The 12,111-nt window shown below is 38.7% G+C and overlaps 2 protein-coding genes across 7 annotated transcripts in view; one reads left to right on the top strand and one right to left on the bottom strand.

The window, feature by feature from the left end:
• immp2l (inner mitochondrial membrane peptidase subunit 2) overlaps window positions 1-12,111 on the bottom strand; it is a 662,809-nt gene that overhangs the window by 311,569 nt on the left and 339,129 nt on the right. The gene's annotated exons all lie outside the window — the stretch shown is intronic.
• LOC144696601 (leucine-rich repeat neuronal protein 3-like) overlaps window positions 5,203-12,111 on the top strand; it is a 53,528-nt gene continuing 46,619 nt past the window's right edge. For all 3 annotated transcript variants that reach the window (XM_078568094.1, XM_078568095.1, XM_078568093.1), the window contains exon 1: window positions 5,203-5,550. The gene's annotated coding sequence lies outside the window, so the exon portion shown is untranslated. The remainder of the gene's footprint in view (window positions 5,551-12,111) is intronic.

Raw genomic sequence — 12,111 nt, 5'->3', positions numbered from 1 at the left:
TTTCATTTGAAATGTTGCAGGGGGACATGAAGTAGAGCAATTAATTATAGAGGAATCAGGACATTTATTGTTATACCATCAATCTGATGCCAGATTTACACCAAAGACAAAGTTAAGTAGTTGGTACAAAAGCATGTATACATCAAGACCATGTAAGATACACTCCTAGTGTCCTTGAACATTTAATGGTGTTTTCATCAGAGGAGCTGGATGAATAATCAAAAGTCCTCTCATGGGTGTGATAATTATCTTATTTTTGGCTAAAGAAAGTTTTACCCATGATTTTTAAATACCTTTTTAATTACAATTGATCATCACATTATTTTAAAAGTATAATGACTCATTCATTTGCAGTTCAGCAACAAATTACATACAATCATTCCAAAATTAGCCATTTAACTGGTTGGTCCATTGACCAAGAAATGTTTGAAGCCTATTTTAACTCAAGTGAGTTAAATAAAAGATAGATGTTACTAATTAGTTTAGATAATGAATCATTCAAAACTTCTGATAATTGACAAGTTTTTACAATTTTCTGTTCTGGAAATGTATTGGTTCATCCAGTACCATACTAACTCAAGGGAACCTATAATACGGGGCTGGATTATCAGATAGTACTATTGAGACAATGGCCCAGATCTTCTGATGTCCCGATGGCTGTACCTCGGAGGTACCCTACAAAATGCCCTGGGGGAGCCCCCTCGAAAGACCCAATGCAAGGAATCCGAGGGAATTGCCTGGGAAGCCTCCAAAAAAGTCTGCAACTCTGAGTTAGAGTCAGAGACTTCAGAGGGTTTTGACTCACTTACCTGAATAGTTATCCAGGAAATTTTAGACAGGAAAACACCATGTCTAACTCCTGGGTAACTATATAACTGACACTCCCAACTCCCCCATCTCCCCCCGACCCAACTTCACCACACTACCATCCTGTCACATCACCCAACCTCCCACCCTACCCAGCTGGCACCCTACCACCCTACCCACTCTGCCACCTACCAGCCTGCCACCTTATCCAGCTGGCACCCAACACACCCTGCCACCCACCACCCTGCCATCTGCCACACCACCTACCCTGTCACCATACTCAGCTGGAAATCTGCCACCCTACCCACGCTGTAATCCACTACCCTGCCACCCACCATCCTACAACCTACCACTCTGCTACCTACCCAGCTGGTACCCTGGCACCCTACCCACCATGCCACCTTAGCACCCTACCCAGCTGGTACCTTGCCACCAACCACCTACCTTCCTGCCACCTTATCCAACTGGCACTCTACCATCCTGCCACCTTGTCACCATACCCAGATGGCATTCTACCATCCTGCCACTCTAGCCACTTACCTCACTCACATTCATTCACCAGCACACTGAAAAACCATCTAAATGTCTCAAAGCTTTTCAGTGTGTTAGTGATTGAAGATGTACCAAAATATGGCAGAGAGTGCTTGGCTTCACCTGATGATCCTGCCCTATGGGGAAGTGTTCCCAGAACAGGCACACCCTGCATTTCTGAAGAGGGTTGGTTCAGGAGTCAGGGCCAGAAATGCGGAGCTCTGGTGCTGTGTAAAAAAAAATAGGAGAAGAGTGGCAATCTGATGGTGATTTCCACTCCTCAGATGATTTGGCCCAATGCCTCAGCGACACACAGGTAATTCCATTGCCTCATTTATATACTCTTGTCTCTGAATATTCTGTTGAATTACTGCTGGGTCCGGTGGGATAACTAATTTGAAAAAGGCATTCATCATAAAATTACTAGACCCATCACCTCACCACCACCTCCTCAAAGGCAATTAGGATGGGCAACAAATGCTGGCCTTACCAGCAATACTCGCATCCTATGAAAAAATTAAAAAAAACCTTAGAGGGAGAAGAGTCCCAAATATATTTTTTGAAGATAGAAATGAAACTGATCTTTGAGGCAAGTACTAATCCAATTCCTCACTGAGAAGAATTATAACTATTTGTTCCTAATATTCTTTTAGGTAGTCCCTTGGGATCAAGGATAACTTGCTTCCACTCTGATTTAATGCGTTCTGAGATTGCTGCTAAGTCCACTGCGTGATCTGCAGACTCTGCCACATGCAGGGCAGGTAATGCTTGAAGGGTCAGGTAGATGAGTTGACGGGAAGTTTGTTTACTTTCTGATGCCTCGACTTCACCTCTGCATGTTCCCACCGAAGCTTCTCATTGTGTTCAGTGTCTTCCCAAATGAACTTCCTCCATTTTGGTTGGTAACAAGCCAAGGACTCTTATGAATCAGTGAGGATGTTTGACATCTTCACCAATGCTTTAAGGACATCCCTAAAGTGTTTCTGCTGTCCTCCTGGGAGTCTCCTGCGGCAACCAAGTTCAAATAAAGCAATTGCCTCTGCAGTCTGCTGTCAGGCATACGAATATTCTGCCCAGTGGAGCTGGTTTAGAGTGACCGGCACCTCGATGCTTGGCATGTTGGCTTGGGAGGGGACACTGCTGCTGGACCATCTTTCTTGCCACCAGATTTGAAGGATCTCGCGAAGGCACCGCTGGTGGCAATTCTCCTATGCTTTGAGATGCCTGCTATTGGTTAACCAAGTCTCCGAAGCATATAGTAGCACAGGGATCACCGCTGCCCAGTAAGCCATGACCTTAGTCTCAGGTTTTAGATCCTGATCCTCAACGATTCTTTTCTTCAGTCAGCCAAAGGCCAAGCTGGTACATTGGAGGTGACGATGTTGTCTTTGTCTCCCTTTGTCGAAAGGAGGCTTCCAAGATATGGAAAATTGACTACTTTTCCAGATTTCACTGTTCCCGATATTCACAAATTATCAGCTGAGATAACATAGGTAGTGCAATCGCCTGAGCAAAGGTGAGAGGGTAGACTGAAGCTAAGTCATCCATTGTTCCACTTTGAAGACTCTCTTATCAACTAACTTGGAATGAAAGTATGGAATGGGGGAATGTGAATTGCTCAAGCAGTAAGATATTTTGATGGGTAGTCTAATTCTCATTTGCATGTTATGAGTCTTTGTTGCTTTGCTTCAGATGCTTCTGTACAAGTGTGCACATTTGTCTGAAATAAATGCTCTGCCAAAAACACCTTGCATGCTCATTAACAATACATCACAGGATGCTCAGTGTCAATCATTCTCTCTCTTAGTGAAGCCTGCTACTGTAAAACATTGATAGACATGCACCCTCTTGGCCAAGCAATGGTACACAATACAAGAAAAAAGAAAAATCTGTATGGGAAAGGGCATTAGTGACAATAAAAGTAATAATGCTATGCTTCTTAATAACTCAAGTTTTTGCTGAGTTATTAATTTACTCTCTGCTGTATTTTGGTACATCTTCATTCACTAACACACTGAAAAGCTTTGAGACATTTAGATAGTTTTTCAGTGTGTTAGTGAATGTGTGTGTGAGGTAAGTGGCTAGGGTGGCAGGATGGTAGAATGCCATCTGGATATGGTGACAAGGCGGTAGGTGGCAGAGTGGTAGAGTGCCAGTTGGATAGGGTGGCAGGGTGGCTAAGTTTCCAAACTTAGCGCCAGTATCAGTTTCCTACATTCCAACTCAATTAAAATACTATCTGAATAATTTTCAATATATTGAGAACCATATTGAGAAATTTACAAGAATATGCGTCTGAAAAGAGATTTGATTGACACCTACAGAATTTGTATTTGAAACAACTTTGGGCGAGAAAACCAGTTCACGAACAGATTATCAGTGACTTCACCTGAACCTGGAACTGAAGAATTATAAGCAAGCTTCTAGTGATGGGGCTCGGTTGGAACACCAACCTTTCAGCTCCTGGAACAAGACTTTAAACCGACCACCAACTGATGGGGCAAAAATCTCCTCCGTATATAGTGGGCACGGATCCAAGCACAAATTAACTGCAATTTAGTACAAGTATGCACTGAACTGGTAAGCTTACTCAGTGTGACTAGAAGGTCGACACACGCGAATTAGATGTAGGAATAAAACTACCTACTCTTACTGATAGGGTGTTAAATATTATTGACATTTTGCATAAATGACAATTAAGTAAAGCCAAGTGCATTACCCTTTCAGTCGGGATTCCCAATTAAACTGACATGATTACAATCCTAAACTAACGTGACAATCGGCTTTTCAGTTTTTCGTTAAAAAGATTTTTAAAAAGGATCAAATAATGCTCCCAATGGATTTGAATGTCTGTGCAAATTGCTTAGACTTCCCCTCTTCACAAACACAACTGAAACCCTCGAGTGTGTTACACAGAAAATAATTAATGTAGGGAAGAGGATTACAAAACAGGAACACACATCAGGACTTCTGATGGCCTCAAACTGCAGTTGATCCGAACTGCTTTACAAGAGCATTCCTAGCACTTTGTTCTCATTATATTTACAGTGCACTGCCATTTATCTCTCCGGTGTTATCCGTATTCCAATTCAATGCCTTTCATATTGTGCAGTACTCCCATTAAGGTTACAAAGTTTCTTAGTGAAAATACGTGCTGCATAACAGAAAGAGAGAGGTTTTATAATCGTACAACTCTGAACCAGAATTCCATTAGGTTATCGCTGGGAAAGAAAATTGCACTGAAAAATAATGAACTGAAAATGCTCCTGAACAGATTAATCTGTAACTGTGGAGATTGCAATAATGGAACTCAAATGTTCCAAACAAATTCAAGGTGCACATGCCGAAAACTATCAGACGCTTTTCAGATATTGCGAGGAACATTTTAAAGCTTATGAACGAATGTCCAGAATAATAGGTTGTAGTCCGTACACATCAAGCTTTAAATGTAGAGCTACCTATGGTAGATTTATAGGTGAGAAAAGCTCCAGTCACTATCTCATCACATATGTGCGGAGTGTTTTCCTGTGACCGTACCTGTAGTGTTAAAATAAATGTGATATAAAGGAAAATGCTCACTGCACTCTCAGAGTTAAAACTAGGTGAGTATCATCACTGATTAAAATCAAAAGCACCATCGAGCAATGTTAAATGCGGACAGCAACAACGTTATCAAGAAGTGTCGCCGATATGTTCCCGAATGTGAGCAGAGCAGCTAGGAAGGATACAAAGGGAAATCTAAACACTTGCTCCTTTTATCCACTCTTCAGCATCACAGCCAGTTGACGGACAAGTTGTTTCATCCAACCAGACTCAAGCAGCTGCAAAGGATACACCTAGGCTCCAGGAAATCATTGGCTCCTCTCTGGGGAGTGGAGGGTGTTCAGTTATTAATGACCGCTGAGCAGGCAGCCCGATGTCAATGTGACAACTGATAGTGTGAATCATGCACCACTAAGGACTCTGGATACGAGGGGAAATATAAAGGAGCTTAGCAGCATTTTCATACACTGGATTGTCTGTCTCGGCTCGACAGCAGAGCTACAGCAAACAACGCAAACAGATGCTTATTGTTAGGGCACAGCTCAAGTATTGCTGCACATCCGAGGGTCGGATACATGCTTCTGAACACCCATACTATCTAAAACATATCCTTGGTCACAAGCTCTAAGGAAGCCAAACGAATTGAGAGAGATGCTTTAGGATGTTAAGGTAAGCTCTTTTTAAATTTTAGTTCTGATGCTTCATGCCTAATAGTGCTGCGTGTCTGTTTCCAGAAATTCTTATTGCTAAAACGTGACAGATGTATGTTACAAGATTAGTGGGTCTTCAATTAAACTGAACTCTCAGATTCCATCGCCCCTCCTAACCAATAGTATTATGAATATTTGAGATGTGTAAAGTTATGATACTTTATTCGCTAGGTATCAAAAATCACCGCCCCAAATCAGAGAATGCAGACCTGAAATAAAAATAAAAATTCAAAGAACATTGTCAGTTTGTGTATATTACAAAAGAGAACTGGGATTTTATATCCTTTGTGCATGCTTCAAATCAGTAGAAAGGTGCAACTAGAATATTGGAGTTAAAGAAAGCTATAGCAAGGGCAGTCAGTTAACTATCCTGTTTAACCAGTAATCAATATGGGGCAATCTCTTTTAAAAAAGTGGATTCAGGTTAAAGCTTCTGATCTTGTCCTAGGTCATAACCAAAAATAACCCATGGCACAAAGGCAAGATGTCACAAAAGCTTATTGATCTTCTGTTGGGTTAAGTCTGCAGGTTGATAGTTAATGACAATCTTTAAAACAGCCCACTGAAATGAGGGCAGTTAAAAATCTGATTACTAATACATTCAACACAGTGGTGCAAGGCAGGTACAGATTAAATTGCATTATATCCTCTATTTCTGAACTCCATCCATAACTAACAAGATCAAAGCATAGAAGCTTTTAAATATTATCTTCATTTAATAATATTTCGCAAAGCATTTGACATTTCTCTTTCTCTGTGCTGTCAGGCAAAAATGATACTCTGATGCATTGTTGTGTAAAAGCAAAAAGCATTTTTCCAATAAATCAGGGATTTAAAAAAAAATCTAAAATTACCTGGTTTGGCACCATAACCCTGTCCTTTAAAAATGCTGCTAACTTAATTCCATGAATTAAATCAAACAGCTTTGGTAAATGATAATAAAGCAGCTTCTACAATATGATGCAACATTGCTTTTTCTCCACAACTAAATAATTAAAGACAGGGCAATTGTGTTTGAATGTGTCTATGATACAATTGGAGGCATAGTCTTTTGTACAGGTTGTTCTGATCACACTGCATTGGATCAGTCTTTCATCTAAATATGTAACTGCTGCATGCTATAGGGGCAGCCTCATTAACAAAGAAATTCATAAAGTGCTAAACAACAATATTTTGTACTTAATTGCAGTGGGTGGGTGAGGAGGAGAAGTGATGTTAGTTTTCTGTAACTTTAATGAAGCATGACCACTTTCATTTTCTATCAGGTTGTCAACAAGGCCTCACTTACATTCAAACCACTTTTTGTGAACATTTAAACACTTAGTGAATGCAAGTAAATAAGACAACTGGGACGTTTCTCTAATTGCTATCCTTGAGTGTATATACATGAACAGTAGTAGGTGGTCTACACATGGTAGTAAGTTAGTGCCTTCCCCCATTATGCTGTAATGACTGTAAGACAAGAGCCTGTATGCCGCCAGCCAAAAAACGCATCTGTATAAATTGTTCAATAGCAAACTGCTTTTCAACTAGAGGAAATCAGTGGTCCTGCAAAAAGTCACTATGAACACAATGTGAATTCCAGAACCAAATCCATCTAATTCGGATTAATACAAGGAGGTTGCACATTATGAAGTTAAATTAGTAGGATAACGTGAAAATTATTGTATTTGCATGCTGGGATGTACAGAGAAAGCAAAAAAGGGACCATGGTAAATGTAAGCAAAACATTAGCAGCATTCAAATTGGAAAGGAAGTGAAGCAACTGTAGATCAAAGTATATTTGTCACCATACAATGCATCAAACTGAATCTACAATAGAGAATGCCACAGTGTTTTAAGAGACATAAAAAGGAATACAATAAAGATGTAAATTTTGATGCTCACAATCTAGATTCCATTTAGCTCAATCCAAAAAGGTCTTTTAGGGTTTACAATGATTTGAGACAAAGTTGTTCAGATTAAATCATCGAAGATGGTGTTCACGTTGTTTTCACCATGGTTACACAGGGATCCGATTTAGTCATCTCTAGCATGCTTAGCTGGTATAGCATTAATACAAGAAAATTCTTTACGGAATGCATTTCCCATTTCACCCAAACTCTCCTTTTATGGTACACATTAAATACAATTATTTAAGTGCTATCATCAAAATAAAAGACAGGAATTGTAATCACGTGTTGCAAGTTGCTAAGGAAACTCTTTAGTTGCGCATTTTAATCTACTCCTGCTAAACCAGCATAGTTTCTAGAAAATTACCAGCAGTAGAAAACATTTGCTATAAAATCCGTCTCCACCCCCACGTGTTTTTGTCCTTAATGAAACTGTGGTGAATCAGCTATTAAGAACAGACCTGTTCTTGACTGACTGTTCTTGACTGGTGATAAGAATAACTATAGAATCTATTGGCTCCTCAACTAGATTTGAAATTAACATTCTAACATCACAGTGTGCCTGTAGCACAATTAAAAAAAACTGTGAAAGGGATACATAATTAGTAGTAGCAGGCTGTAGGGGCAGGGACACACTCAATTTGTGCTACTGTTCTCATGCTGCTTTACTGGACTCAGCAAGTTCTCGACAACAGGCATAGGATGAATATTGTGGGTGGCAACCATTCCTGTTTGCATCTTACAATATTAAGTTTCATTTGAACTGAAAAATAGACAAATAGATAAAGTAAATAAAATGTGGAAACAGGTTAAAATGATTTATAATCTGATAAAGGTAGCATGCTGTGCTAGACATATGGAAATAACAGCTAACTGACAATGTTTAATTTTGACACACAACTGGTTTTGATGAACCTGCTGGCAAGGGATGCCTTTTAAAATACAAGCACTGTACAAAGAAAATATATAAAATTTCAATTTTCAAAATGATGACTAAATGACAAAATTATGAAAACAAACCAACTTTAAAAGAAAGGATTAAATCTTCATTTCGAGATTAAAACTCTCACTACTGGCACCAGCATCAACATACTATCTGATATAGTGGTAGGAGGTAAGCTTTTTCAAATAAAGGTTAGACACTTTCCCATAATGTTGGATGGGAAAAATCAGAGGAGTCACCTTAGGCCACACTCTGCCATATCCTTATATGTAGTTTAAGAGAATCACGGTTGAGGCAGGAATAGATTACCCGCTCACCCTGTTAGCCTGAAAACTAGTACATGACCTGGAGAGACCCAAGGAGAACTTAAGAAAAAGAAAGCTTAAAAATTGTCTATACTGTCATCCACATTGATAACAGAATACATACATAATTCATCTGTTAAAATTAGCTCCATGAAAGCCGTTTATTCCAGTTCAAGTTCCAAATTTGCATTCTTTCATGGAATAAAGCATACTGTAAACTTTCCTAGTACACAAATCTATACGAGAATTTGTTTTTACTTGGTACTGCTACCAAATATAGATATGGGGGAGAAATTCCTGAAACCCATCATTTTGACAGTGTTCAGAGATGACGTAATTTAAAATGGCAGCAACTGGTATTTGTCCCGAAATTAACATTGGTAAAGTCAACAGAAATTAATCCCATACATTTAAACAAATAATTGAAAACATATTCATTTTTCTTTCTGTACAAGTAGTACATTTGCAAAGAGCATGGAGGACATCATATTTATGCATTATATGGTGAGCACTGCTTGGCTGCTATTCATGAGTCAAGACAGCGAAAGAAGAGCAGAAAGAAGAGGAATAAGACTAAGAAAAGAGGAGAAACACACAAGGGAGATAAATAAAGAGAAATTTGAACAATGAACTGGAGTGTAAGAATGAGAACAAAGAATAAAGGGGGAAAAATGGAATAGCGAAAAAATGAAATGCAACAAAAAGAACATGAAGAGGTTACAGGTTGAAAAATACAAAAAAGCTAAACTTTCATCAAGAGATGTCCTTCATACACAAAGTCACAATGGCATTTTTGATGGGTGATGAGGGGTGAATGTTACAAAAGCCTGAAATTAAAAAAACTGAATGCTGTTAAATTTGAAATAAAAGCAAACATTGTAATACACAGCAGGTTTAATGTCTGACCTTGATATCAATGCAGTGTATTCACCAATTTGCCTAAACATTCAATTACTGTCTCTGTACAATGGGACACATAAATCTTCGATTATTTTTAAAAAATTTACAGCCCTCATACTTGAAGCATTAACCTTTATGCTGAACAGCAGTGCTAATAGTTGCTATAATTAATGTGGTTTTCTCATCAGTTAGCTGTGTTAGACCTACGGTAGCATGTTTCAGTTTTAGTAAGTGGCCCATTGTTGCTATTTAAACTTTCCATCCAAGTTACAATAGCAGAGGAGAGTTGTGTTCTGCCCTTTTAGGATTGCAAATTTCAGGATGTTCAGCACTAGTTGTTTAACACATCTGTACAGCTAATTTGCTGCAGCTCCAAAGTCACTATCAAAGTAGCAATGTAAATGAAATGATACTTGTCACTAGAAGCAGCGTGTACCAATGCTTTTAATCCTGTGCCTCCAAAAAAAATACTAGGAATTTTGCTATTTGGCATTTGGTGAACTGAAGTACCCAAGCCTGTGCTATACAAGAACAACTTACATTTATTTAGAGCTCTTAGCATAATAACCACTCATGATTCTTCACAGAGGATGAATGAATGCAAAGTAATAAAATTTGGGATAGATAAAAAAAATACATGGTTCAAAATACAGGTTTTGATGAGATTTTCAAAGGAAGAAAAAGAGGTAGCAAAGTAAAGGCTTTAGGGAGGGATTTGCAGAATATGCCAGAACAAATAGAGAGTGATGCATAGGAGACCAAGGACTAAGTCCCGAGGTATGGAAGGGAAGCAGGGGTTTGCAATGATGAGGATGGAGAATGGGACCAAAAAGGGATTTATAATAAAAATGAGGAATTTGGTACTTTGGGGAAGTAGGGGGCCAATAGAAGGAAAATAGAACTTAATGCCCTAAAAGTGCTGGTGGTAAAGTTTTGGAACACTTGAAATTGATGTGAGCTGGAGCTCAAGAAGTTGGCGAAGGGACTTTTGGAGAAAACAAGACTTAATACTGATGAGAGTGAGATCAGGCAAGAGGCAGGCAATATTGCAGCAGTAGAAGTAGGCACTTGATAATGATAAAACATAGGTTTTGAAATTCAGCTTAGGGTCGAGTAAGACACTGAGATTGTAATCATCAGATGTGCTTTTCAAGAAGGGAGTGGTGATGGTAGTTTTAAAGGGTTGAGGCATAAAAGTTCAAATGAATACTACATGCAAGTTGCTAGATGCTCTGACACACTCAGACTCAGACACTCCTTGGAACCATCACTTGTAAAAGATAGATAACAACTCCTTAGAACAATGGGCCAACAGAAGACATAATGCTATTCTTTTGAGGCTATACCAAGTTTGTATTACCCATTTCTTACACGAGAGGACAGAAGAAATATGCAGCAAGAAATGACAATATTATGCAGGAGTCCAGAAACAGCAATGTACCAAGACAAAATCAATGAGGAACACATAGAGTAGGAAGAAAATATGGAAATAGAATCTGTAATTGTGAAATAGGATCAGCAGCTGTAGTTATATCCACAGCTACAGAAGGGAAGGAACTTACAAAACAAAACCAGCTCATTAGCATTCCTTGGAGAAGCAAAAATTTGTATTTGTACAGTATATTTAATGTGGTAAAAAGTGTCCCAAAATGCTTTACAGGAGCGTTAGCAGACACCATTTTCAATAGATGACTTTAGACCTCTGAGTCCCAAACAGGGGTCAAAATATTTTTATTTTCGACAGCTCTTCTGGAGATTTTTACACACGCTACTTTTTGATTTTTGGGGGCTCCTTTTTCATTCTCACTATCTCCTTTATTAGGTGATGCAGTCATGTAGTAACATTACCGTCTGTATTTATGTCAACATATGAGTATTTGGACTCACACAGAAGCAGAATTAGAAGAATTAATCAATCAATCTCCTCAATGATCATCACCCCTCCACTAAACTTAAAGTCACAACAAAAGCATTAATTTCATAGAGACCACTATATTTAAATCAGCATAAGAAAACAACAGGCATAAGTTAGCAACAAAAGTTTTTTCGAAATAACTTACATATACTCCTACCACAAAAAACCATCACTCTAAACACACCTTCTGCAGACCGGTGAGGTCACAGCTAATGCATTTTCATCATATATGCACAAAGCTAGAAGACTTTTACCAAGCAGTTACTATCCTTTTTACTGCATCTCAGATCTCAATCTCAGATTTAAAATTTAACAATTCATTGACCTAGCATTAATTGCTGTTTGCAGAAGAGAGTTCCAGACTTCTACCTCTCTTTGTGTGTTTCCTAATTTCAATCTGGAAAGATCTGCTTCTAACTTTTAGATTATGCTCCCTAGTCCTAGACTCCCCTAAATTAATTGATCATTTACCTCATTACATTTCCTTCATTACAACAGTGACTACACTTCCAAATTATTTCATTGACTATAAAGCACTTTGGGACATCCTGAGGTCATTAAAAAG

Source organism: Cetorhinus maximus, chromosome 22 (genome assembly GCF_964194155.1).
Source record: "Cetorhinus maximus chromosome 22, sCetMax3.hap1.1, whole genome shotgun sequence".
In the NCBI taxonomy this organism is placed as follows: domain Eukaryota; kingdom Metazoa; phylum Chordata; class Chondrichthyes; order Lamniformes; family Cetorhinidae; genus Cetorhinus; species Cetorhinus maximus.
Note: the sequence above shows the minus strand (reverse complement) of the source record. Positions and strands in the feature narration are given on the sequence as shown.